The 27730-nt window shown below is 44.4% G+C and overlaps 1 protein-coding gene and 1 long non-coding RNA gene across 3 annotated transcripts in view; one reads left to right on the forward strand and one right to left on the reverse strand.

Annotated features, from left to right (window-relative positions):
* The window catches only part of LOC138516880 (uncharacterized), a 192882-nt gene that overhangs the window by 107602 nt on the left and 57550 nt on the right, over positions 1-27730 (forward strand). The window lies entirely within an intron of this gene.
* Positions 189-27730, reverse strand: part of LOC138516882 (uncharacterized) — a 215808-nt gene continuing 188266 nt past the window's right edge. For both annotated transcript variants that reach the window (XR_011282325.1, XR_011282326.1), the window contains exon 4: positions 189-4662. This is a non-coding gene — a long non-coding RNA (uncharacterized lncRNA). The remainder of the gene's footprint in view (positions 4663-27730) is intronic.

Below are 27730 nucleotides of genomic sequence, written 5' to 3' on the forward strand. Positions count from 1 at the left end.
ATTTTATTATATATGTGTCTAGTGCACTAGAATTTTCACAACTTCCAATCAAACAACATTTCAAACAATTATACAATGAAGCACATCTTCAAATGATCTAAAATGTAAACATGCATAATACTGTTTATAAAAAAATAAGGCTTTTTTAATATAATTTATTCTGAAATGTCATGCAATCATCTGATTATTTACATCATATTTAACAATTTAATAATTTAGATACTTCAAGCCCAATTCGATAAAGTGCAATGTGCAGAGATGAAAGACCACAGTTCAGGCAAAACATCCCATCCGCATTTCGTGGGTCTTTATCATATCATAATCTCTGACATAAGAGCCTAAATTGTTCATATATAGACTGCCCACTAGCCTACATTTGGTCATCACATGCTTGGTTGTTTTGAGGATCTGATTCAAAATGCAAATATGACAATGGGCCTCATTACGAGGTATGCCGGTAGCCATGCCGCTATTGGCGGCATGGCTGCCGGCAAAACCGCATCCGTGTCCTCGGAATGAGGACTTACCGGACCATTCCGAGTTTGGATGGCCCGGTAATTCCTCACTCGAGGACACAGACACGGTTCATCCCCATTCCCATTTCAGCCCCCATAGGGCTGAAGGGGAATGGGAGAAGGAGTAAACAACGGACCATTACGAGATGGCCCGTTGTTTGCTCCCTCTTCCCTTTGCAGGACCCGGTATGCACGTCTGGTTTTCCCAGGCGTGCTTAACGTGTCCCGCGAGGGGAACTCGTAATGTGGCGGAACGGGTTGAACGGCGCCGCAGCCTTTTTACGAATCACCTGTGATACACTCTGATAGCTTTTCAGCTTCAATATATGGGAGTAGTTCAAATTCCAATCCCAAATATCTATATTCTTATTTAAAATGTGTTTAAACTGATAGTAGTCTTCGCCATTATTGGCCACAGGTTTGCAATTAATATGTTCAAACAGCTTTTTATTCAGGTTATTTGAATTGTTAATTACCTCTGAGTCACAATTTTCACCTGTCGTAGCCAAAAGTGCACATTTAGGAGTATGTAAATCCTTGATATGTAGTTGATATGTAGTTCCCCCCTTCTTTTCAAGGCCATTGCACAAAGGGATATCAATCCCAGTTAAGGCTAAGAAATTCCATGGAGACTGCTTGAAATAAATTCAAAAAAATGCTTCTCCAAAATGTGCCTTCTAAGATTTTTAGCTACTTCAAATCATTTAGGGGCCGATTCATGGAACAAACGTGCGCCGAAAAAATCCCAGCGCAAGCAGGCGCAAGGAGGCGCAAGCATGAGAAAGAAAGCGCACGCGCACGCGTGCGATTCAAAGAAGGCGCTGCGCTACTTTCCTACTGGTTGAGCGCCAAATCCGTGCATGGCGCACGCTGGCATACACGTCGCCAAAGAGCGTGCGCTAAGCACACAGCGAAAGCGCACACATCTCCAAATAGCGTGTGCTAAGCGCACAGTGAAAGCGCCCGTAGCGCAGCGCACACAAAAATGCGGAATAGGGGGCGTAACACGCGGAATAGGGAATAACGCGTGAAAAAGAAGGCGTAACTGGGGAAGTACTGCTGGGAAGTACACGGAACGACCACATGTACGCGAACCACACGTATTCATGGAATCGAATAGGGCAAACCCGTGCACGGGCAAAGACACGCACAGGCCTAAACACGTCCGCCACATGAAGGCAGGCGATAGCGCCCTGCGCATTTCAAAAGTGTGCACAAATAAAATGCACGTATATACTGAGTGGGATACGTGTATTACTGGGGTTCGCAGGAAGTTTTACACGCGAAAGGGCCCTGTGCGAGTGGGGTACGTGTATTACTGGGGTTCGCAGGTAGTTTTACACGCGAAAGGGCCCTGTGCGAGTGGGGTACGTGTATTACTGGGGTTCGCAGGAAGTTTAACACGCGAAAGGGCCATAAACACGTCTGCCACACGAAGGCAGGCGGTACCGTCCCTGCGCATTACAAAAGTGTGCACAAATAAAAAGCACGTATATACTGAGCGGGGTACGTGTATTAGTGGGTTTCGCGGGAAATTTCACACGCAAAAGGGCCTGTGAGAGTGTGGTACGTGTATTACTGGGGTTCACGGGAAGTTTCACACGCAATTGGCCCATTTTTAGCAGTAATAATTTTGTTGTAGCCAATACTGCTGCCAATCTTAATACCCAAATAAGAATCATTATCCACATAATTATTAGAATAGGTTTCCTACTTGGCTTTTTAGTAAACTTCATAGCCTTGGTTTTCTCAAGCTTAATTTCTAGATCTCTTTCAGTCACATAGAGACATAGCTCAGTAATAGTTCTAGTCACTCCCATATGTGTATGGTCAAAAACCACCAAATAATCTACATACAACAGACTCAATCTATGTTCATTGCCAATTTTAGGGGGACAGTTGGCCACGGCAGACAACCTAGTCGGACGATCTGCCAAATATACATTAAATAATAGGGAGCCAGCACACAACCTTACTGACTCCCCTATTGGTTGGCACTAATTCTGTAAAATTACCCTTGCTGCTCAGCCTTACCTGAACCTTGGTATTGGTGTGCAACAATTCAATTATTGTCAATAAAGCAGAAGGACAGCCTATTGTTTTCTAACTTGGTCTAGACAATGCTGTGATTGACCCTCTCAAAGGTTGCTTGACAATCTATAATAGCTTACTAAACAGAACTTCCTTTAGATCTAGCTTTATTGGTTAATCTATTGATCAATCTTAAATTGTGAGTTGTAGCCGAACCAGGTCAAAAACCTGTTTGGAAGAGATCAAGTAATTGATTTGTCTCGACTCAATGCTGTAACCGATGTAATACAAAAGATGAGAATATCTTCCCAGTTACATCTAGCATCAACAGTAACCTGCAGTTAGTTGGCAAGGTACAGAGGCCTTTCTTATAAATAGAGATAAGTAGTGCTTGTCGCCAAGAATAAGAAATGGTTCTATAGTGACAAACTTTATGAAACATAATTTCTAACATCTCAAACTACACAACAGGATCATTTCTTAGCACAAACTTGGCCAAACCATTAGGGTCAGGTGCCCAGGATCTATTAAGTTTTCTAATGGCTTCTAGGATAGTTTCTTGATCAATCTCTACTGCCCAGGGGGCAGAACCTATGTTATCAATGGAATGCTGCTCATCTATTATATTCATGTTCTTAAGAATTAAATTCTTCCAACATTCTTCACCAAAGGGATTGTTGACTAGTTTATCTTTCTGCCCCTTAGCTGCTCCCAGCGTTAGCCACATCGACTATACATTACTGCATTTTAGGACTGAGATCATGTGCTGCAATTGGGAATTTTTGCATGATTTAACCCAATTATGGTATTTATTTTTGATTTTCCTAATTCTCTCCATCATGGTATTTATATTTTCTGGTGTCTTTTTTACCATCCCTGACAAACACTTTGCCCTTTTCTTTAGAATTTGTAACAAAATAATGACCTGTGCTTTTGACCATTTTAACAGTCAAACCTTTAACCCAGTTTTGAATTTCATTTACCGTCAGCTCACGCAATGCATCTAAGTGAATATATTTAGCATGGGAAACAAATGCAGTGATCGTGCTAAAGTTCTGCCCTGTCCAATTTATGTGATTCCCTGCATTATTCACCTCTCCTATTTTAATGTCAGTTGGTTCATATTATGCATATTTCAGGCTAAGAGACAATATAGCATGACCAATGCATTCATTAATTCACATTTCTAGGCTTTTAACATATGAATCAGTTTATTACTTCCAAAAAAGTAATCCAACATATCCTTAGCCTTACCATTAGACCATGTATGAACACCAGTAATGTCGCCTGAGGTCTGCCCGTTTAGCATAATTAACTCCCAATCAGTTAGATATTCTAACCAATATTTACCTTTGGGTGTTTGAAACTTAATGGGTGAACGTGTCCGTACTAGGTACATTATCACATGGCACAAAGGCATTGTTCTCCTTACAGCTTGCATTTAGATGCCCACCCAGCAAAATCATATCATCTTTATGTCCACTGCACCAGGTTGTCAATATCGTAGTAATCTGCTCAAAAATATAGTCAGTATGCATTGCACCCAGAGGGTCATACACATTGATGATTAATCCAAATTGAATTGACTTATCAATAATCTTGATTTTCACAGCCAATACATTTCCTGCTAGAGGGCTAATTTACATGGATTTTAAACTACTCTTGACACCAATTATTAATCCTCCGTATGGCCGCCCCTTTGGTCCGTTTCTGGCAGGAACCTTGAAGACTTGAAAGCCACCAATATATAATGATGATGTAATCACCTTTAACACCCCAGTCCAAGAATCTGGGAATGTACAGAGTGGGCACAGTCAATAGAATGCTCAGAATGTGGGCTCATTCTGCCAGATAGAGCCACCAATCTAAGAAACCTCTTTGGTTGATACTTCACAGATGGGTGCTGATTGGACATAAGTAAGGGATACTGGTTTATTGTGTGCCAAATTTGTAGATCCAATCAGACTCCATTCTCTAGCAGACAAATTCAGATCCTACCTACTTAATCACAATTTTCATGGAAAATGGTTATTGGTAGTCTCAAGAATCAGAACACTCCTGTGCGTTGCTGCTCACTTTTCTTTTGTCTTTCGTTCTCTGTGTAACCCTCTTTTCCCTACAAAAAAGGAAAATTCAACATTTCAAAAGGAAATTAAAACATAAAATAGTAGGAGCAGTTGTCTGCTTTAAACAGGTCATTATCAATAATACATAGGGGAACAAGCACGCTATAAAGTAGATGGATGGGAATATAGTAATTACGTGCAACCAACTTCATAAATGGCGACATTATCCATTCTATTCGGGAGACAATTGTTCAGTCCTGGTCTTAACTTTGTTTTCTGGGACTTCTAGTTCTGGATTTCGCCAGTAGAAATTCAGGAGTACAAGTCCCAGAATGCAAATTTAATACCAGGACTGGACTACTCTCTTTGGAACGGCTAAAGTTGGCATGTACGCAACTTGATTGATGGTGCCCATATCCCCTGTAATGTGCAATATAGAAAAAGCATTCTCTGTAAATGTTGACAACGCTTTATCAAGTTTGTTTGTTTGTTTATTGATTTGTAGGGCGCACCAACCGGTAAGTAACTAGGCACAACGAGGTACAAGAATACTTAAAGCTTAGTTACACAATGAAATAGATACAGTAAGGCGTCAGGAAATAAACAAAAGAAATACATCAAAATGGTGCAGTGGGTTACATAAAACAAATACAAAGGTATATACATCGGATTTAGGTCCAGTAGAGATCATGTGTCATTGGAGCACAGCCAGTACAGGGTATTATGCCTAAAGCTGAGGTAGGATTGGTCGGCTCTGGGAGCTGGAGGTAATGTGTTCCAAGACTGGGCAGCTTTCACAGCAAAGCTATTTCCTCCAGATTTCTTTAGCTTGTATCTGGGTATCTCCAAGCAAAAGGAGTTAGCCACTCTGGAAGGGTGGGTAGATGTTCTCCTAACCATTCTTTCTGTTAGGTATGGGGGTGCTGCATTGTTAAGGCATTTGAATGTCAGTGAGACTGTTTTGAGTAGGATCATATCATTTATCTTTAGCGAGTGGCGTTCTCTTCTAATTTTTGAGACATGTTCTCTGTTTGGTATATTCAGGGCCGTTCTGAGGGCGTTGTTCTGTAAAATGTGGATTTTGTCTAGGATATATTTGTTTGCCCCTAGGTATAGGGTGTTACAGTAATCACATTTTGACAGTATCAAGGCGTTGACAAGGATAATGAAGCTCACTTTGGATAAGAATGGTATGCAGGCCCTGATGAGCTTGCAGGTGTAGGCAGTAGACAACGCAGTGGAGTTTACCTGTTACGTCAGTGTTAGGGTGGAATCGAGGTAAAAACCAAGGGTTTTTACTTCTTTAACTACCTTGATTGTTTTTCCCTTCTATTAAAGGCGGAATAGTTTGAATTCAGTTTTACTAGGTTGGCAGCAGATCCAAGAATCAGGATCTCTGTTTTGTCGTCATTCAGGCAGAGGCCATGGGATGCCATCCATGCCTGAATGAGGAGATATATTTTATTTACCAAGGCCATATCCTTATCGGAATTGCCTGAAAGGGGGATGAGGATCTGGGCGTCATCTGCGTAATTCGTGTAGGTGACACCCAGTCTGTCCAATTTGTCGAATAGAGGCTTGGTAACTATATTGTACATGGTTGGCGATAAAAAAGAACTTTGTGGAACGCCACATGTAGTCTGGATAGGATCGGCCGATGCCGAAGTGGAGAAAACTGTCATTGTTCTGTTATCTAAGAAGGACTGGACCCATGCTATTGCCTCCTTCGAGAAGTGGGCCGACGAGGCTAGGTGTTTGCACAGAACTTCGTGGTCCACCAGGTTGAAGGCTGCCGACAAGCCAAGGTAGAGCAGCATGGCAGCTTTCCCTTTGTCCTTGAGCTCATCAATTTGTGTTTTTAAGTCGATTAATGCCGTTTCCGTGCCGTTTTGTGGCCTGAAGCCGGACTGATGGGAGCCTAGGAGGTGGTTGACTTCAAGGTAGTTCTGTATTTGCAAGTGTGCTACTCTGTCGATTATTTTAAGGAGAAAAGGCACTGTGGTAATGGGCCTGTAATTTGTTGGGATGGAGGGGTCCAAAGTCTGTTTTTCTAGCAAAGGTAAAACCCAGGACTCTTTTGGGTTGCTTGGGACAGTGTTATTCGTTAATGAGGCATTGATTAGTTTCGAGATGAATGGCGCTAGGTCTCTCGCTGCATCTTCGATTACTCAGGCGGGACAGTTGTCACCCTATCAGTTGGATGGTTTCGGGGACAGAATAATTTTTTCAGTTTCCTGGATACATACTTTGGTGAAACTGAATGGTTCTAAAGGGCTAGAGGATTCAATGGGGTTGGTGGACTGCGGCTCGGTGGGAAGGAAGGAGGCTTTTTTATTGGCAATCTTATTTTGGAGTGAGGTTATTTTGTTGGTTAAGGCATTCTGAATGCTAGTGCACCATAGTCTGTCCTTAGGTCCATTGTCTAGGGGAGGAATTGGGTATTTCAGTTCCCAGAGGATCAAGAAAAGTTCCTTAGTGCTGGATCTGGCATTGGATATTCTTTCATTATAGAGGTCTTTTTTGTGTGAATTATTTCCTTTTTGTAGTTATTTGCAAAGTGAGTCAGTTGCAACTTGCTTTCATCAGAAAGGGATGTGGCGCCATAGGGATTCTAGTTTTCTTTTTTGTAGTCTGAGGTCTTTGAGGTAGGGTGTAAACCAGGCATTGAGGTGTGCACGCTCTTTACTTTTACGCAGTTTGACCGGTGCAATAATGTCTAAAGCCTTATACATGGCATTATTGAATACCTCAAAAAGGAGGTTGGGGTCGTAGTCACTTGGGAGAGAGTTGAGGGATGATATGATATGATAGTTTATTTATATAGCGCCTATACACAATGTATTTCAAAGCGCTTCAAGGCAAGGGAGGGATCAAGGGAAAATACAACGACATTCTTACAGGCCATGAACAGTAATGATGTGAAATTAACTGTCGTACTCGGCCTGATGGCATTTCAGATAGTGCAAGTGCTAAGACATAGATAAGGAAGGGAGGGGGAGAGTGGGAAGGAAATGGAAACAGACAGGCGACTATCGTACTAGGCCTGACGGCATTTCTGGTAGAGCCGGAGGGAAATAAAAGGTGAGGGAGAGGGGTGCAGAAAGGGAGGACCAAAACAAGCGACTAATATACTAGGCCTGACAACATTTCAGATAGTGCTGGAGAAGGGAGAGGGGAACAGTAAGGGGATGGGGTAGAAACAGACAAGGTTGCTATCAGACTAGGTCCAGGGACAATTATGATAGAGTAAGTACATAGAAGAAAGTAAGGGGATGAGGGGTGGAGAAAGGAAAAGGGAGAGGGGATGGAGGAGATAACAGAGAGTAAGCAGTCAAAAAGAGTGGAGAAGCAAGAGGGGAGAGTGAATACAATTGCAGAAGTCAGTAGTAACACATAATGTTGCAAGTCTGGATACAAGATCAAGATGGGAACAGCATTATTCAGGGCCACCATGAGTACAAGATGCAAAGGAAGTCCAGCATGAGAGTTGAGAAAGGGTGACGCACTGTGAATCAATGAAGTCCATAAAAGTAAAATCCAGCATTGGCCACAAGACGTGATGGTGAAACCAGAATGTATCAGGACAGACTCCTGTGTGCAGGATGGGGGGGTGCACAAGGCAACAACACGGGGGGACCAGAGAGGGTGGTGATGGCCTGTGGGGACAGAGTGTGTAAACACATGTTGGTGCATGCTTATGTGTGGTAGTAGCTTGTCTGGCGTGATTTTCTTTTGCTCCTAGTTGGAAGGGGTGGTGCCATTTCTTTGTCTTTGGCTGTTTGTTTGTTTGTTTATTGCTAGAGAGAAATCAATCAGGTGGTGGTTGGTCCACAATTGCAGTGTTACTTTAGCAATAGACGTTTCACAGTTCAGATCTGCCACCCAGTCTAAGGTCCTTCCTTTGACGTGGGTCGGTGAAAAGACTTTTTGGGTCAGCCCATGTTCTGAGAGGATAGTAGCTAGTGCCTGGGCATGTTTGTTCTCTGAATCATTAAATCCAAGGTTAAAATCACCCAGTATTAATATTTGCGAGGAGTCTTTTGTGTTGTTGGCAAGAAGGCTGGATATGTCCTCCTCAAAGGTACCGATGGGCCCCATTAGTTTGTGTAGCAGGTAGATGGTTAAGGTGCGGCAATTGGAGGCAGTTTGGCAATAAGCATTTCGCAAGATTTGAGTGGAGGTGGAATCAGCAGTCTTATAGAGAGGTTAGTCCTCGCTATAATGGCTAGCATTAGATCTAACCGCTCTGAGTATATGGTAATTGTCGAGTATTGCTAGCGTAAGGGATGGGCCTGCTGCGTCATGCATCCACGATTCAGTGACAGCTAGAATGTCAAGGTCATCTGTGGATAACAGATCTGCTATTTCAGTGGCATGTGCCACTAGCTATCTCGCATAAATGTATGCTCCGGAGATAGTAGTCATGATTTTAGGCTCCTGGATTCTGGTGGGAGCAGGTTTGCGTCGTTGAGTTGTGGTTTTGGGTTTAATGGGAGGGTGGGAGGCAGGGCTCAAGGTTCTGGACAAGGCCTCATGGTCTGGTCTAGGAGCTGATTCGCGGCACGGGGCATTTTTATTGTAACTAAGATGTGGATTCATATTAATACTAATCCTAGGCTCGTAGAGACATGGTAGTCTGGCTCGGAATCTGTTGTTTCTGTCGGGTAGAGGAAAGGGTGAGTGCCTGGCATGGGGCATTGTTGCAACTGTAATCTGCTTGTAGATTAATGGTAGAATAAACAGTAAAAGGGTCATCTGGGTATTTCTAGGGAACATAATTCTGAGCTGGCAAGTATAATTCCACTCCATTGGCTAGACAGGCATAGGCATAGGCTAGTGCAAATCAGCAGGGTAGGCTAGTCAGGCATAGGCTAGTGCAAATCAGCAGAGTAGCCTAGTCAGGCATAGGCTAGTGCAAATCAAAAAGGTAGGCTAGTCAGGCACAGACTAGTGCAATTCAAAAAGGTAGGCTAGTCAGGCATAGGCTAGTGCAAATCAAAAAGGTAGGCTAGTCAGGCATAGGCATAGGCTAGTGCAAATCAGCAAGGTAGGCTAGACAAGCGTAGGCATACGCTAGTGTAAATCAGCAGAGTAGGCTAGTCAGGCATAGGCATAGGTTAGTGCAAATCAAAAAGGTAGGCTAGTCAGGCGTAGGCTAGTGCAAATCAAAAAGATAGGCTACTCAGGCGTAGGTGTGGGCTAGTACAAATCAGCAAGGTAGGCTAGACAAACGTAGGCATAGGCTAGTGCAAATCAAAGAGGTAGGATAGTCAGGCATAGGCTAGAGCAAATCAGCAAGGTAGGCTAGACAAGTGTAGGCAAAAGCTAGTGCAAATCAGCAAGGTAGGCTAGACAAGCGTTGGCATAGGCTAGTGGAAATCGAAGAGGTAGGCTAGTCAAGCATAGGCAGGCATAGGCTAGTTTAAATCAGCAGAGTAGCTTAGTCAGGCATAGGCATAGGCTAGTGCAAATCAGCAAGATAGGCTAGTGCAAATCAAGAATGTAGGCTAGTCAGGCATAGACATAGGCTGGTGTACAACAATACAGTGGGCTGCACAGTGGGATGATCATCAATACAGTACTAGAATACAACGTAAACATAACAGTATCATTGTAACATGCAGCCTATATGCATCAGAGTTTACTTGGAAAGCCAGGCCCATCACATGGACTGAGTCGATGTAGAGTAGGCTGACTCAGAGTTTGCAGTAAGTTGGACTGCACTGCTGAGAGTAGACAAAGTACGTGTAGCGTGTATGGCGAGGGAGTAGGCGCGTGGGCAAAGAATGTTGTTCTCATAGGAATGCTATGCTCCCAATCAGGGTGCGGGTGGGTAGCGCGAGCAGGGTTCCGGGGAGCAAGAGGACTCACTGTAGTGGCAAGAGGGTTAGCGGCCAGCGGGTCCGGGCGATGGCTGACTCGTCCAATGATATTTGGCAGCTTGTATGGCCCAATCATGGGCCGCGGTAGAAAGTAAAGATACACCTAAGATGGTGCGTGTGATGGCGTGGCCATTTTGAAATGTGCCGCTAATTAAATGATATAGTTCAATACAAGGATCTCTTCTGGCCCTGTGTAGAAATGCTTGCTGGTAGAGCATAAAAGAAGCGAGTGTTGGCTTCGATGCCTACCTTTCAAAATAGATATGCACTTGGAAGTGTTCCCGTGGTATCTGGTGTGAAGAGTCGGGTCATCCGAATCCGGCACGATGAGGGCTCCTGGGTGGGAGAGTGCTCCAGCCCTCTCGCGAGGCAGCAGAAGTGAGGCTGAGGGTGCGCCAGTTGGCACAGACATGCCCTTTTGCTGCGGCCCTTCGGCTGTGGACGAGACCGGCTTCCGCCTACTGGCTCGTCCAATGATATTTGGCAGTTTGTATGGCCGAATCAGGGGCCATGGTGGAAAGTAAAAATACAACTAAGATGGTGCGCGTGATGGCGTGGCCATTTTGGAATGCGCAGATAATTCAATTATATACTTCAATACACGGATCTCTTCTGCCGTGTGTAGAAATGCTTCTTGCTAGAGCATAAAAGTAGCAAGCGTTGGCTTTGGTGACTACCTTTCAAAATAGATAGGCACGTGGAAGTGTTCCCGTGGTATCTGGTGTGAAGAGTCGGGTCATCCGAATCCAGCATGATGAGGGCTCCTGGTTGGGAGAGGGCTCCAGCATCTAACTAAAGTGGCACAATCATGTACTTTTCAAGTGTCATGCATTTGTTATATAGGTTCTAAAATCCGCTCTATACGGTTTTACTGGTGTGTGAAGTGAGTTATTTTTTTTTTTTTTTTTTTATTATTTAGTTGGTTCGGTCTTGACCAAAGTCAAGACCTTTCAACTTTTATAAAAATTAAAATTCATTTACATAGATTTACACAATTTACACATTTTAAAATACATACAACCATGTCAATACAATAAAAGGCAAATAGATCTTTACATGTAAAAAACAAAATCGACATTTTGATAGTGCATACATCGGTATTTTGAGATGATGTAAATAATTAACCATAGCATACCTTACAGCTTTTCTATTAGTATGAAACAATAAAACCCATAGGCTTTCCGGGGTGAGAATCTCTTGGAACATGAATAAGGGTTTGAAGTGAGCATAGCGTATTGACGATAGTTTATCACATTCTGTGCATAGATGGTAGAGAGTCTCTGGACGTTGCTTACAGAATCGACAGGGTAATTGGCTATCAACATTAACCCGTCGATTGATCACATCATTGGTCGACCACAGGTTTAGCCTAAATCTCATAAATCCATTCCGGTGGCTTGAGTTGGGAGATCTCACCATGTAATCAGCCACAGAATTATAGCATTTAAGTTTGAAGGGAAATGCTTCAAAATTTTTATAGTTTACAGAGGCAAGGCGTGTATGAATCCAGTCAGCTTGCCAGATTTTTGATTTTGCTTTATCTGGGAGTTCTACTAATAAAGTTAGATCTATTTGAGCTTTTGCTAGAATTGACTGGATTTTTTGTCGCCATGCTTCCGGGAAGGTATCCATAGAGTTTAGTAAGTATGTGGATATGATTTGGGAGATTCCTGTTGTGGCTCGATTTAGGAGGCATTTACGGTATAAGGCACATAGGTTCCATTTATAGATTGCATATAAGGAGATTAACCCCAACTCATGTCTTACAGGTGGTAAGGGCTGTGAGGTTGGTAGAGGTAAGATTTGCCTCCAAAATCGACCTTTCCTGATAGCCCAATATGTATATGACATAATGTTTCGAGTCTCAGCACCGTATAAGATAACGGGTACCAATATTTGCTTGTAATATGTAAGAACCGGTAGGAGAGAAAATTTACAATATCTCGCCTTAATGATCTTAGCTTGTGAGATGCACATTTGGAGTTTATGGAGCCCTTGTTTGTTATACTGGTCAAAGGCACATAAGTTAGAGATGATGATGCCTAGATATATATAGACATTAGTAACCATAATCTTACTATTTTGAAGAGGCCAATGATACTGAGCTAGACTTTGTTTCTTAGTGCCAAATTGGATGACATTTGTCTTGGCAATGTTGATTGTTATAACATTTGCTTTTGTGTAGACATCGAGGGCACCCAATAATTGGCGTAAGCCTTTAGGAGTGTGTGACATCAAGACCATGTCATCGGCATATAATAGCCATTGAATCTGAACTCCCATTAACCTTGGAGAGTCAGATATTAGTTTGCTGAAATTATGCTGGATGTCGGAGACAAAGAAATTGAACAGGGCTGACGCTAGTAAACAGCCTTGCTTCAGGCCTCTAGCTGTTGGAATAGGAGGGGTTAATAAGCCCCCGTTAGTGAGTCGTACTTGGATGGTGGTGTTAGTGTATGGTTGGATTATCCATTTTAAGATGTGCCACGGACAATCAGCATCAACCAGTTTTTTGTACAAGAGTTCTCTAGGTACCGCATCAAACGCCATCTGAAAATCGATGAAGGCGAGATATAGGGGCTGTTTCCTTTGATATGCTCGCTGTATAAGGCTTGATAGGGTGATGATATTTATACCAGTGCCTGTCCCTCGTAAGAAGCCCGTTTCATATGGATCTCGCAAGTTACTACTCTGTAGCCATGCGTTAAATTCTTTCAGGAGAAGTCTTGCAAATAATTTGCCAGGACAGTCCAGTAATGCTATAGGCCTATATGATCTGGGATTCTCATGATTGCCTTTTTTAAAAATTGGGAGAATAATAGATTTTTTCCAGGTTTCCGGAATAACACCAGATATCAGTACGTGATTGAAAATATGGTTGAGAATACCTGCCCATTCTTCAATATGCATTTTTAACATAGCATTATGCAGCCCATCCGGCCTACCGCCCGGGACAAGCTCAATTTCAATATGCACTGTTTAAGATCATCAATATCAAACATGGAGCTGTTGGCAAATTGAGATCTAATTGCATGTCAGGGAAGGGAGAGCAATATAGTTTTTGAAAGTACAACTGCCATGTCTCAGATGAGATCGAGTTGATTTGTGCTACATGTTGAGGGATGTCGGCTGTACGGTTAAGCAGGGCCCAGATGCCAGCCGTGGATTTTGAAACTAGTTGTTTTAGCATAGTTATTCCCTCTACCTCGTACAACTTGGCTCTTCTTATTCTGAGCCATTTCTTGTAATTTCAATTTCGCTTCGCTGTTCTGATTTTTTTAGCTATATCAACACTCTGCGATGTCCGTATATATCGAATTTCTTGTCTCAGCTCAGATTTTCGATGTTTTATTTCGACATCATAGGTATGAGTATGCCGCTGTTTAATCAGCCCATCGCTAGTGGTAACTCGAATGAACATCTTTATGGCAGTTGTATAATCTTTAACCATCTGATTACTTTGATATATGGTCTCTAGATTATGATCTAGAGTTCTCAATTTCTCTTTGTTCCAGGACAATCTGTTTCTCCCGTTGTTTAAAACAGCACCTGTTACATTCCTATTAGACCAATGCATCGTTTGAATACCATTAATCTGCAATGACAATTTGAGTTTGTGATGATCACTTAGATCAGTATTGATCACTTGAAACTTTTGTATTAAGTTAAACATTCTGACATTAATGTAAATGTAATCAATTATAGCATGCTGTACGCCTCTCTGCCAGGTGGGCTGGGCAGGGCAATCCCCCCTCACATTACCATTTACCATCATGAAATTGCGCTCGGTCATAATTGAGCACCACTTTATTTCATCTTCTGGTAATGGAACAGCTCCCTCTCGAATTAGGTGTAGATTAAAGTCACCCAATATCAGAACGTATGTCAAGGTGGAGTCAGCGGCCAGTGCATCTAATATTTCCACCAGTTGTTTAAAGAACTCTTCTGAGGCTAGTGTGTTACTACACCAGTAGATGTTGATAATGGCTATTCTTTGATGAGTACTGGATAGCTTTACCACCTGAAATGATTCAGAGGGAACCTTGCAATTGGTTGCTTCTAGACCACAGGTTTTTTTACTGCTACTATAAGTCCTCCTTTGGGTCTGCCCTGAACACCTTTTTTTGCAGGGGTAAAAAGTATGGTATGTGAGTCCCAGACCGGTGGTAAGACAAGCCACGTTTCTTGGAGGGCCACAATATCACTGTCAATTAGATCCTTATTCCTTACAGCATTAAGATGGCTGTGAGCCTGTGTATTCCAAGAAATCAAAGTCCAAACCTTAGTATCATGGCATAGTTATGTATATAAGGTCTGACCCATTAAATCTTGATGAGAGGAACTATTAGAGGCTGATGTGAAGATGCGTGACATATGACCCTGTAATGTTGAGGGACCAGGTATTGTTTCTTGTAATAGGATGATGCCTAGGTCAAAAAGTGCCATTCTAGACTGCCACAGGGTCTCAGCTGCCAATGAGGACCGGATATATAAGCGGACAACCGACAGGTCAGTATGTTTCGTGAATTCAATCTGCTCAATATCCACTGATGAGATGGCTAACAGAGCAGGGATTTCTGCACAGATGTTAAGAATGCTAGAGTGATTCAGATCATAAGACTGTCATGCATTCTGGACGTGGTCCTACCTCCTACGCTCGTAGAACAGCTAGACCGTTCTATTCCAAATGGCGGTTGTTTGGCACGTTGCCGGGAAAACGACGTTTGCACTTTTCACGTCGCTAACTCACGTGTATTCTGCTTCGTCACGTGAACTACGGCATTACGTATTTAAGCAGCGTGGAAACTTCACTCGCTGCTTCTGATCGAATCATTTGGCGTTGTGTAGCTGAACCTCCGGTCTGCATCCTTGCAGGTTACTACAGCTACCTTATTAGCCTTCTATAGCGTGTTTTCCGCCACACGCTGATTCCTGGAGCTGTTTGGTTGCGTGTAAATCCACACGTTGTCTTCAAACGCGGCCGGCCTGGGCTGCGTGAATCCTGTTCGCATGTAATTCCACACGCGCACGCTATCTTCAAACGCGGCTGGCCTGGGCTGCGTGAATCCTGTTGAGTATGCTGATGTCTTTGACAAGGGCCAGGCAGAACAATTGCCTCCCCATCGACAGTACGACTGTCCTATTGAACTGATTCCTGGTGCCAAAATCCCTACAGGTCGTTTATATTCACTGACCCCAAAAGAAGACGTTGTGTTGAAAGAATACATTGACAAAGCTTTAGCGATGGGTTTCATACGGCCATCACAATCACCTGCTGCGTCTTCTCTATTCTTTGTTCCGAAGAAAGAGGGAGAACTTAGGCCTTGAATTGATTACAGGGCACTTAACGACATTACCATAAAAAACCAATATCCTTTACCACTGATAAACGTTTTATTGGATCAATTAGGTACCTCCAATTACTTCACCAAATTGGACTTGCGAGGAGCATACAATTTAGTTCGCATTCGTGAAGGCGACGAATGGAAGACCGCTTTCAAGACACGGTATGGTCTTTACGAGTATTTGGTGATGCCTTTTGGTCTGTGCAACGCTCCCGCCACTTTTCAATTCTTCATGAATGATATATTCAGGGACATAATGGACCAGTTTGTGGTGATTTATCTGGATGACATTCTGATCTATTCATCATCTTTTTCGGAACACGTCAAACACGTTTCTACAGTCCTACAAAGACTCAGGGAGAACCTTCTTTATGTGAAAGCCGAGAAATGCGTCTTTCATTCACAGGAAGTGGAATTCCTGGGCTATGACATTACCAATCTAGGTGCTCGAATGAGCCGTTCCAAGGTGAAGGCCATATTGAATTGGCCGATTCCGCACAATGTCAAGTCATTACAGTCTTTCTTAGGCTTTGCGAATTTTTATCGCAGATTTATTCATTCCTTCTCCAAAACAGTAGCTCCTTTGACGGCCTTAACTAGTTCTAAAGTTCCTTTCTGTTGGAACCCAAATGCCCAAGCATCATTCGAAAAGTTGAAAGAGGCATTTACCACTGCATCCGTGCTTCAACATCCAGATCCAGATCGCCAGTTTATCGTTGAAGCGGATGCATCCAGTGTCGCTACTGGAGCGGTACTCTCACAAGTTTGCACAGAAACCAAGGAGGAGCACCCAGTGGCTTTCTTCTCTCGCAAACTTACCCCATATGAACGGAACTACACCGTCACTGAGCGGGAACTGCTGGCTATCAAGGATGCCTTCCGAGAATGGCGTCACCATCTTCTTGGGGCCAAACATCAGGTGTTAGTGTACTCTGACCATAGAAATCTTCAAGCATTCAAATCCATGAAATGCCTTACGGCCCGACAGGCCAGATGGCATGTCTTTTTTGCCCCATACGATTTCCAGGTCACATATCGTCCTGCCCGAGAACACGTTAAGTCGGACGCATTGTCCCGTATGAGTGAAGAGGCGAAGGAAGAAGCACAAGTACAGAATCAGTTGTTGGCAGATCATGTAATATGTAGTTGTTCTGTTCAACCATCCTTAAAAACCGAAGTACAAGAGTGGGTGAAAAATCATCCACAAGTTATCCATGATATGAATCTGGACGTACATAACGGTTTACCATTCACACAAGGAGTGCTCTACCTACCGACGTCTTCAACGCGGAATAAAGCCCTCAAGTGGAATCATGATTCCTTGATCGCAGCCCATCCTGGACGGAAGAAGACACTAGAACTACTCAAAAGATGGTGCTGGTGGCCGTCCATGTCAAAAGATGTCATAGATCATGTATCTACTTGTTCTGTATGCATCCAATCTAAAAACACTCCTGGTAAACCAGTGGGTTTACTCCAGTCCCTACCTGTCCCTAACAAACCATGGGACATGATATCTATGGACTTTGTGGTAGAACTCCCACCAAACCAGGAGTTCGATACCATATGGGTTGTAGTGGATTATCTCACTAAATTGGCTCTTTTTGTTCCCTGTATTGGTTTACCAACCGCTGCTGTTCTGGCTGACCTATTCATCCAACATATATTTCGTTTCTTTGGTCTACCGTCAGTAATCATTACAGACAGGGGCTCACAGTTTGCGTCACGCTTTTGGAGAGCACTAACCTCTGCATTACTGATTGATGATAGGATGTCCAGTGCTTATCACCCTCAAACTGATGGACAGACCGAAAGAGTCAACTGCACTATGGAACAATATCTACGGTGTCTGTGTCTGCAGTACCAATCGGATTGGCTCACGGTCCTGCCGGCAGCCGAATTCGCCTATAACAACTCCTATCATAGTGCCATAGGCACTTCACCGTTCTATGCGCTTTATGGACAGCACCCTCGATCAATACCTTTGGATTCCAGCTTGTCTTTGGATACTCCTGCCGCAGGCCGTACCTTTCATGATCTGAAGAAATTACAGAGGAAAGTGAAGCAGCAATTGGAGCAGGCTAAAAGACGTGACAAGTTCTATGCCGATGCTCATAGAATACCCGCACCCGTCTACAAGGCTGGTATGAAAGTATGGCTGTCCTCTAAGCACTTGAGAATTCCTGGCAAAAAGAAATTATTGCCTAAATACATTGGTCCGTATATAGTGCTCCAAGTAATTAATCCGGCTGCTGTCCGTCTGGCTTTGCCACAACGATGGCGAGTGCATCCCGTATTCCACGTGTCACTCATTAAGCCATGTTCTGAAGCTACTAGATTGCCTGTACGGCCTGTTGCTATTTCTGTGCGGGGTTCGGATGAATACGAGGTACAGGACATACTGGATATGAGACTACGTTCTGGTAGGCCGTTTTATCTGGTGGACTGGAAGGGCTATGGTCCCGAAGATAGATCCTGGGAACCTCTTTCTAATATTCATGCTCCTGCTTTATTGAAGCGTTTTCACACGAGAAGGGGAGAGGTTGCCCCTTTGGGGGATGGCACTGTCATGCATGCTGGACGTGGTCCTACCTCCTACGCTCGTAGAACAGCTAGACCGTTCTATTCCAAATGGCGGTTGTTCGACACGTTGCCGGGAAAACGACGTTTGCACTTTTCACGTCGCTAACTCACGTGTATTCTGCTTCGTCACGTGAACTACGGCATTACGTAGAAACTTCACTCGCTGCTTCTGATCGAATCATTTGGCGTTGTGTAGCTGAACCTCCGGTCTGCATCCTTGCAGGTTACTACAGCTACCTTTTTGGCCTTCTATAGCGTGTTTTCCGCCACACGCTGATTCCTGGAGCTGTTTGGTTGCGTGTAAATCCACACGTTGTCTTCAAACGCGGCCGGCCTGGGCTGCATGAATCCTGTTCGCGTGTAATTCCACACGCGCACGCTATCTTCAAACGCGGCTGGCCTGGGCTGCGTGAATCCTGTTCGCGTGTAAATCCGCACGCGCACGCTATCTTCAAACGCGGCTGGCCTGGGCTGCGTGAATCCTGTTTGCATGTAAATCCACACGCGCACGCTATCTTCAAGCGCTGCTGGCCTGGACTGCGTGAATCCTGCTCGCGTGTAAATCCACACGCGCACGCTATCTTCAAGCGCTGCTGGCCTGGACTGCGTGAATCCTGCTCGCGTGTAAATCCACACGCGCACGCTATCTTCAAGCGCTGCTGGCCTGGACTGCGTGAATCCTGCTCGCGTGTAAATCCACACGCGTATGCTATCTTCAAGCGCTGCTGGCCTGGACTGCGTGAATCCTGCTCGCGTGTAAATCCACACGCGCACACTATCTTCAAGCGCTGCTGGCCTGGACTGCGTGAATCCTGCTCACGTGTAAATCCACACGCATATGTTGTCTTCAAGCGCTGCTGGCCTGGACTGCCTGAATCCTAATCGCGTGTAAATCCACACGCACACGCTCTTTTCTTCGCGGCTGTCCAGAACCGCGTGTACTTTGTTTATACCTTAAAAGGAGCGCTATTTCCAACTCCTGCACCTGTGTTATTAACAGGGGGATTGATTCATTTCTATACTTTACACTACGTGGGAAGGAAACTTTTCAAGGATAATTGGAAGGTGACAGTGAACAGTACTTTGGACGCTATCCTGTGGTGCATCAACCCGGTATCTAGCGTGAGCCTCGTTCCGTTCGGGATAAGTCTCCCTTACTAATCTTCCCTTCCTTGTTGTTTGTTCTACCTTGGATTCCGCAAGAGACTCTGCTGGATTCATCTGCCCTAGACTCAAGGTCAGTGTGTGCATTCATGACATTTCCTATTCCATCATACCCAGGTTGGGGCAGTTATTCATGATACTTTATTTTGTTCTAGGCTGACTTCTTATACCTTACCCACGCCCTTTCTAGTGATCCATCGCTCTGCCTGTTTTACCAGTCAGAGAGTTGTATCATTTGGAAGGTCTTAACTTGACTTCACAACTATCAAAACGCGTGAACAGGGATCCGGAAGACCCTACCACCTGTATCCTTTTAAGTACCGTATCCTTTTCAGTTAATACTTTGGTGCTTTCTGACAAAGACTAGAATGGTGCTTCTCGACATTTAATTACAAAGCGATGGTGAGATGAGTCTTGTTTAGCTTTAGTTTGTGCTAGATGATCTCTCGACAACATTGGTAGCCTTCCTGGGGAACGGGCTCTTCCGTCTTGGTGACTGGGATAATTGCCTGGGGCCCTTGTATTAGGGGCTTGAACACGGGAAACCCTTCTTCTGTCGGTTTAGATGAATTAGTCTCATTTGCCTGTCTGATAAAGGCTTCAATAGAAGCCTTAATCTCCTCGCGTAGCTCCTGTCGGGAAAGTGCGGTCTGATTAGGGACAGGGGCAGGAGGGAGAACAGAACTCTGGGGCAGATGTAAAGATTTTAATTGCAGATTAGAACTGGTATTATGCGTCAAATATGCCTCCACTGAGGTTCTAATCTGTTCCTCCACATTTTTCGCATAACAGTCATCTTTTGGCAGAGCTAACTGTGCCACTGAGCTCTGTATTGACTGGCCATCAGACTGCGAAACTTGTCTATTGTCAGGTTGTGCTAAATAAGCCTTAACCTGATCACCTATGATTATTGGATGCATGGTATCGGAGTGTTCTTGCCTTGCTCTCTGAGGTGATTTGGTTGGCAAACACTTCAGATATGATTCAATAGATTTCTGTACCTGCGTCTGAGTCGCCATCAATATGGGGGCGTTCTGGCCTCCAGCTGGGGAATTGAGAGACTCCGCTAAAGCTAGTGCAGCAGCAATTGAGGAGACCGGGGAAATTGCTTCGAAGCTTTTTAACTCGGGATCTCGTTGTGCGTTATTGCTTTTAACCATCTGCACTAAATCATCCAATGGTTTGTGCATGACCACCGGTAGAATCATTGGAGTCACCTCAGGATTCTGGATGTCAGGATCAGACATGGATGTATTCATCTGATCGATTAATGCATCCCCAGAATTTTTCAGTTTTTTCCCCACCATTGATTTTGTTGCAGGAGTTTTCGGTTTGATGGCATGGACTTTCCTTCTTTTAGTGGGCCGTAGTGTGGTAGATTTGGCAGTTGCCGTGTTAAAGACCTCAAGTACATTTTTTTTGACGTTAGGGTACAAGAAGATTGGCTTGTTTTGAGGCTAACAGCAGGTACTAGAACAGCTGTATGACCGTTACGCCGACCAATTTGGATGTAGGGGCCTCTTTAGGGCTAGTTGATGAGACTATGATAGAGCCTTCAGATGTCTTGGTAGTACTATCAAGGAGGCTAGTATCTCGAATTGTAATGATAGGTTGGTCTGGCACCGGTGCCATAGGCAGGTTGGGTTGAATTGATTCTGTTCCTATATGTGAAAGGAAGTTACTATCTATTGTTTGTGTACAAGCCGCTTGCATGATTTTTGATCTCGTTGGTTCTTGGACCAGCTCAGACGATTTGGGTCGTGTTATGATTTTTGAATATATAGACTGTAGATGCTCCAGACAAATAGTCTGTTTTGAGACTTTTGCATCTAGCCCTTCGTATAGTTTTGCCACAGCTAACAAGGCTGTGTTCATTGCTGCTAATGTATTGTTCAAAGCAGTGGCTTCTGGAAATGAGTATCTCTCTCTGTGATTGGGGTTAAGAAAGAAATCGGATACTCTGGTGCCTTGGTCAAAACGTGGTGGTCTAGGGGTGGGGGCTATGAAAGAATCTACTTCTTCAGTTAATTCAGGGAGGGGGGCCGGGTCTGTTATAGTGAAAACCATTGATTTTGGTGGGACTGTGTTGTCATAATGCATCACAGGTGATAGAATTCCACCAGTTGGCCCAAAGTGGCTACTGAGACCTTGCTCTGACTGAATTAAATCACCGGTGTTTGAACATACATATAGAACTTCTTCTGAACGCTCCTCAGTTCGATTTGAGAGGTTCATAAATTCTAGAGCCTCCTCCTCTATTTCTCCAATCATAGTTAAATGAGTATAAGCCTGTATCAGTTTATGTTGGGCCAGAACTGAACACTGAACATGTTATGGCATATTGTCTCCCAGGAGACGGGCTGTGACAGGTCCTAAGTCATCTATAGCGCAAGCTGCTATTAGCGTATTGTCGGTGGGGGCACCATACGAGTTGGTTTCTCGAGTTGACATATTAGTAATTGTTGCAGGCGTGAAACCAAGAATTAGAGGATCAGACGGCTGGTCTACACCATCGACCCGCATGGGCCCTGTTTGTGTTGCTAAGAGTGGATGGTCAGATTAACTCTTATCCTCCGACCTTGTCCCTCCAGTTGGGTACAATTGTATACCATCAGAAACTGCTTGCGAGCGCTGAGTTGTAGTTCGCCCTACACATGGGAATAGACTTGTAAGTGGGGGTTGGCATGAAAGTTTTTTCACAGCGTTTTCGTGCCCAGCCTCCACTAATTTCGTTTGAATCTCTACGATGGGCGGCATGCTGGTGGTCAAGGTGTAAGGAATCATACACTAAATACAAAACACGAAATGGAAAGGTAAACTGAATACAAGGGAGTAAAGGTTGTAATAAAAGGTAACTGATACCTGAGACCGGGACCACGCGGCCCGCGAACAGCAAACAGTACTTATAGTACTTGCCGAGTGGGCGCGCGGGTGCGCTATGACGTAGGATAATATAGGCACAATCCAGGCGGGCTTGTGGAGAGGTGTGGCCAAGGTATGTAGAAGCCCTTTAAGGAGATATAAACAAATACAGCTAGGTAAGTGTTTAACAATGATAGCAGGTGATAACCCACACACACAGCGTGCACAGCGTGTTTGCTAACTACAAGTGCACAACGTGCGCTCAATACAGTCACCTTGTCTATTTCTTTTAGTCCAGGCAGATCGAGTGCTACGGCTAAGGACGTCCTCCTGTTGAAAGTGTGAGGCTGTTGCACTGCAATTCTCCAACAAACGATCCAGGAAAGAGAGAGAAGGTCGGCACAGCAAACAGTACTTATAGTACTTGCCGAGTGCGTTAATATGCCAGGGCATGGACAGAGCCACTTAATGTGGCTCTTGCTGATTCAAGTCTCATTTAAGTCAATCTTGAGTTAGGCGCCATCTGGATGATACAAAAGTTAACATAGAAATTCCCAGTGACTCATCGCAGAAAAGGTAACAATATGGCCTTAACCACATTGTTTCTGGATCGGGATGAATGCAATTGATATATTTACAACCTTCATAAATATCAGAATCAATCATTTTAGTCAAACAATGTATATTAATGAATATCTTGAGGCATTAAAACATGTTCCTTACATGACATAATATTATTTAATCACATTTTAGCATGTATAAAATTGCTTTTATTCAAACATAGAATTGCAGAAATTACAATAACAGTAAACAAATAATTAACACAGTAGACACATCACCTATATGTGTGACAACATTACACAACATTTAAAAAGCTCTTATTTCATGATAATAACACAAATAATGTGTCTTTGGACACACATTCAGTATATGTTGTGTATTTGAAATTAAAACAGGTCAACAACTTACAACGAAGATTTTAATATTTAAAAGGCCTAATTTTCCTCAGGATGATTATGTATTCTACAAATGAATCAAGAATATGCACAACCCACCAAAAAAATGGTACAATCTAAGGTCTGTGTCTGTATTGCAAATAGATTCCAGGGTGGTTTTAGTTCATACACGAAAGGGAGAGATACAATTGAAAAGCTATTGGACTCAACCATATCAAAAAACCTTACAAATAATTTGCAACATCTACATACCTGCATTGATAAAGTAGATATCTTATGCTTCCAAGTTTACATATATGCTTCGCTCACCTGGTCTCTGCGGAGGCGTTGGGGTACGATTGCAGCCCTTCCTGGTGTTAGATCTCCCCCTTCTGGTTTCGTCCCCTGCGGATCAGCTATGGGCAGCAACAATTGGTGGCAATGCTCCTGATTAATGTGAATGATGAGCTCTCCGTCCTGCTACTTCTGGCAGGGGTGCTTGTTGGTGGAATTTAGTTCCTTCACTGATTCCTGAGTACTAGTCCAGTCCGGCTGCGACTAAGTTCCTCTTTCTGCTTTCTTTCAATGTCTTTGGGCCTCATTAGGACCCTGGCGGAGAGGGTATTACGCCAGCGTAGTGCATGGCGTACCTCTCCGCCATACTACGAGTTCCCGTAGCGCCATGGAGGTTTTCTCCGCCTGGTTTTACCAGCCGGAGAAAACCATGGCGCTACGGGACCTCGTTGTTAATTACGCCACCGTATTTTACGGTGGCGTAATTAACTCCTTCCCCACTCCCATTATACCCTATGGGGCAAAAATGGGAATGGGGAAGGGCAGAATGGGGATTGGGGATTTACCGCTCCGCCGAGGTCGGAATGGGGCGGTAAATCCGCCAACCCCCATGGCGCTATCGGCGGCTTTCCGCCATGCTTCGCGGTGCATTTAGCACCGCGAAATCCGCCTGGGTCCTAATGAGGCCCTTTGTCTTTTCCCTCTCAATATCTAGATGTTATTGCTCTCAATCTGGTTGTTTTGCACTGAATAACTTTTCTCTCTGTTTTCTCCCAAATAGGTGGAAATGCGACCTAACAACGCCTGTGGAGGCGCAGAACGCAGCTGAGCGGAAGATGGATGCGATCGCAATGTTCAGCAGCAGATGAGAGAGGGCTTCAAGGAAGGCGCGAGGTTTTAATGGCAGCGAGCCCTTAACGTAATGTCTGTTAAGTGTCTAACCTTGTCAATTGCCTTTCCTTTGCAGATGCTGCGAGTTCGGATGGAGTGCGTCATGCCGCTGTGCCTGGATGATGCATTCTGTGTTCCGGGGTGTTTGCCGGTGAGCCGCGTTTTCAGGAAGATGTCTGCGCTCCGAGGTGTTTGCAGGTGAGCCGCGGTACAAGGAGGAAGATGTCTGCGCTCTGAGATGTTTGCAGGTGAGCCGCAGTGCCAGGAGGGAGCGTTCAGGTAAGAGCAGGATTCTCCAGTGACAAGCACGGATGCAGATGGCAGTACAACTCCAAGTAAGATGGATGCCAGGTGACAGTGAGCGTTACGCTGCATGGAGGTGCAGAATAACACGAATCTTGTGCCTTGGGGTTGGGCTGGCTTTTATAGCTGTGCTCTTAAGGTCATGCCCCCTCAGCAAATTTCTGCATGCCACACCCTGCCACTCCTAGAAGTTAGAAGATGCACGTGCAGATGCAGATGAAGAGGGAGACCACACCCGGACTAGTTACCCAAATGAGAGTTCTTGAGAGTATTCTTGCTCATAATAAGAGTTCCTGTTTATTCTAAGCACTTCTGCCCATAATGGAAATGTCCTGTTTAAATTCTTCCATGAGCCTGGTGCCAGAGGCACCACAACTGTATCCAACCGAGCCCCCCATATATAAATGTCCCAAAGGGACGTGCGTGACCCATGATGCCCCTGCTCCCTCCACTTGATGGTACCACTCTTGTGATCCTGGGTGAGTGGCCACGACAGCACTACCCCTCAAGGCCCCTCTCAAGGGTGATCCTCCTCTCGGCCCTGGTTTGGTGGGGTTATTATGATGGAATTGCCTGACCAATCGAGGGGCATGAACATATTTGCTGGGTTCCCAGGTTCGATCCTGAGGTCCGTATCCTTTCCAGTCTATTAGGTAATACAGTTTTCATAAAACCACCTTGGAATCCAAGATAGACTTAATTTGGTATTCGGGTTCCCCATTTAGTAATTCAAGTTTTTGCAGAGAATCAATCTGTATTTGGTTTCATGGGTTTAAGGAGTGAAATGTGGAAAATCCGGGTGGATTTTCATGTGCGAAGGTAACTCCAATTTCATGGCGGCAGGGTTCATTATCGCCTTGCATAGGGGCCCAGATATCTGGGGCAGAAGGCCCGTGGTCCTTTCAAAGGTATGTTTCTGGATGCTAACCAGACTTTATCTCCAATCTGGTATTTGGGAGCTTCTTTTCGGTGCCGGTCAGCAAACAGTTGTTGTCTTTCTTTGGCCTTGTTCAATTGTTCTGTTGCTTCTTTAAGAATTTGAATGATGTATTTGTGTAAGGTTTTTATTGCTGGCACTTCCAACATGTCGGGTGGATCAAACACTGATGTCCGTGGGTGTCTCCCATGTAGAGTATAGAATGGGGTTTGTCCAGTGCTTGTATGAACTGAATTGTTGTAGGCATACTCAGCTATCCAAAGGATGTCTTTCCAGGAGTTTTCGGAGTGCTGGAGCATACATCTTAAATATTGTTCTACCGTCTGATTGGTGCGCTTGGTTTGTCCATCGGTTTGATGGTGGTGGCTAGTGGACAACCAGAGGTCGATTTTGGCAATCGCACAACACCTTCTCCAAAAGGCAGAAACAAATTGTGTCCCACGATCAGATATCAAGATTGATGGAAATACATGTAACCGGACAATTTGTTCCAAGAACACAGTGGCGAGAGTGAATGCAGTTGGAAGTCCTTTCAGAGGGATGAAATGGGCCATCTTCGAGACTAAATCTACGATGACTAAGATGGTGTTGTAACCACTGCACGGAGGAAGATCTGTGATAAAGTGCATTGATAGTGTATGCCAAGGTGCTGGTGGAATCATTAACGGAAGTAGTAACCCAGCAGGGTTTTGCTTCTGAGATTTGTGCTGTGTACAGACACCACAGGTTGTAACAAATCGGGCAAGGTCTTTCCTCCAAGTAGGCCACCAATAGTTTTGCTTTACCTTAGCCTGTGTCTTGGATATTCCAGGGTGTCCTTCCACTAAGGAATCATGGTAGTTTGCAATGATTTGAGGTTGCAGTTTCTTGTCCTGGATATATAACCATCCTTGGATATATGGTAAATTGTTCTCGATGGTGTACCGGTCTCCCTTTAAAAGCCATTCCTGTGGTTTTACCTGAGTCACCTGTGACTGTAAACTGGTTTTTAAGTCATCTACACATGTGGTAACTGTGATCGTGGTTTGAATTCGTTCTTCAGGTATGATGGCCATTGGATCGGATGCTGTAAAGGCCTCTTTTTCCTCACTCATGTGTGATAATTCGTCTGCTTTTCCATTCCGCACTCTAGGTCTACAGGTAATGATAAAGTCGTATTCTGCGAATAAGAGCGCCCAACGAAGTTGGTGTGAGGATTGCGTTTTGGCAGTCTTTAAATATTTTCATTTACGGTGATCCCTGATGAATGTCACCTTATGTCGTCCCCCAAGGAGATAATGGGCCTCTTTACACGGTAAGGGCACCAGTGCCGGTAATCCCTTACCGTCCTACTACGAGGTCCCTTAGCGGGTCCCTCCCCTAACGCCTGGTTTTACAATGCATTAGGGGAGGGACTCGCTAAGGGACTTCAGAGATAATAACAGTACCGCACATTACGGTACCGTTATTAGCTTCTTCCCCATTCCCATTGAGCCCTATTGGGCTCAAATGGGAATAGGGAATGGTTCCCGGAATGGGGACTTACCGGGTCCACCAGAGTCGGAATGACCCGGTAAGTCCCTATTCCGGGAACACGGACCCGGAATGCGGTAAGGGGGTAGCCATGGCACTAATAGCGCCATGGATACCGCCTACCGTGTAATGAGGCCCAATGTCTCCATGCCTTAAATGCAGCTTTGATTGCCAGTAGTTCCTTATCCGTGATTGCGTAGTTCAGTTCGGGAGCCGAGAATTGGCGGGACCAGAATGCGACGGGATGTAACTGTCCAGTTTCCAGGTCCCTTTGGGATAACACCACTCCCATGGCTATGTTTGAAGTGTCGGTTTATAATATGTATGGTAGGTCTGGACGGGGGTGTCGAACAACCGGTGCTGTGGTGGACCAATGGAATTTCTTGTTCTTCTTCAGCAATGAAGTGATC

Source organism: Ambystoma mexicanum, chromosome 6q, assembly GCF_040938575.1.
Source record: "Ambystoma mexicanum isolate Mex_15411 chromosome 6q, UKY_AmexF1_1, whole genome shotgun sequence".
Lineage (NCBI taxonomy): Eukaryota > Metazoa > Chordata > Amphibia > Caudata > Ambystomatidae > Ambystoma > Ambystoma mexicanum.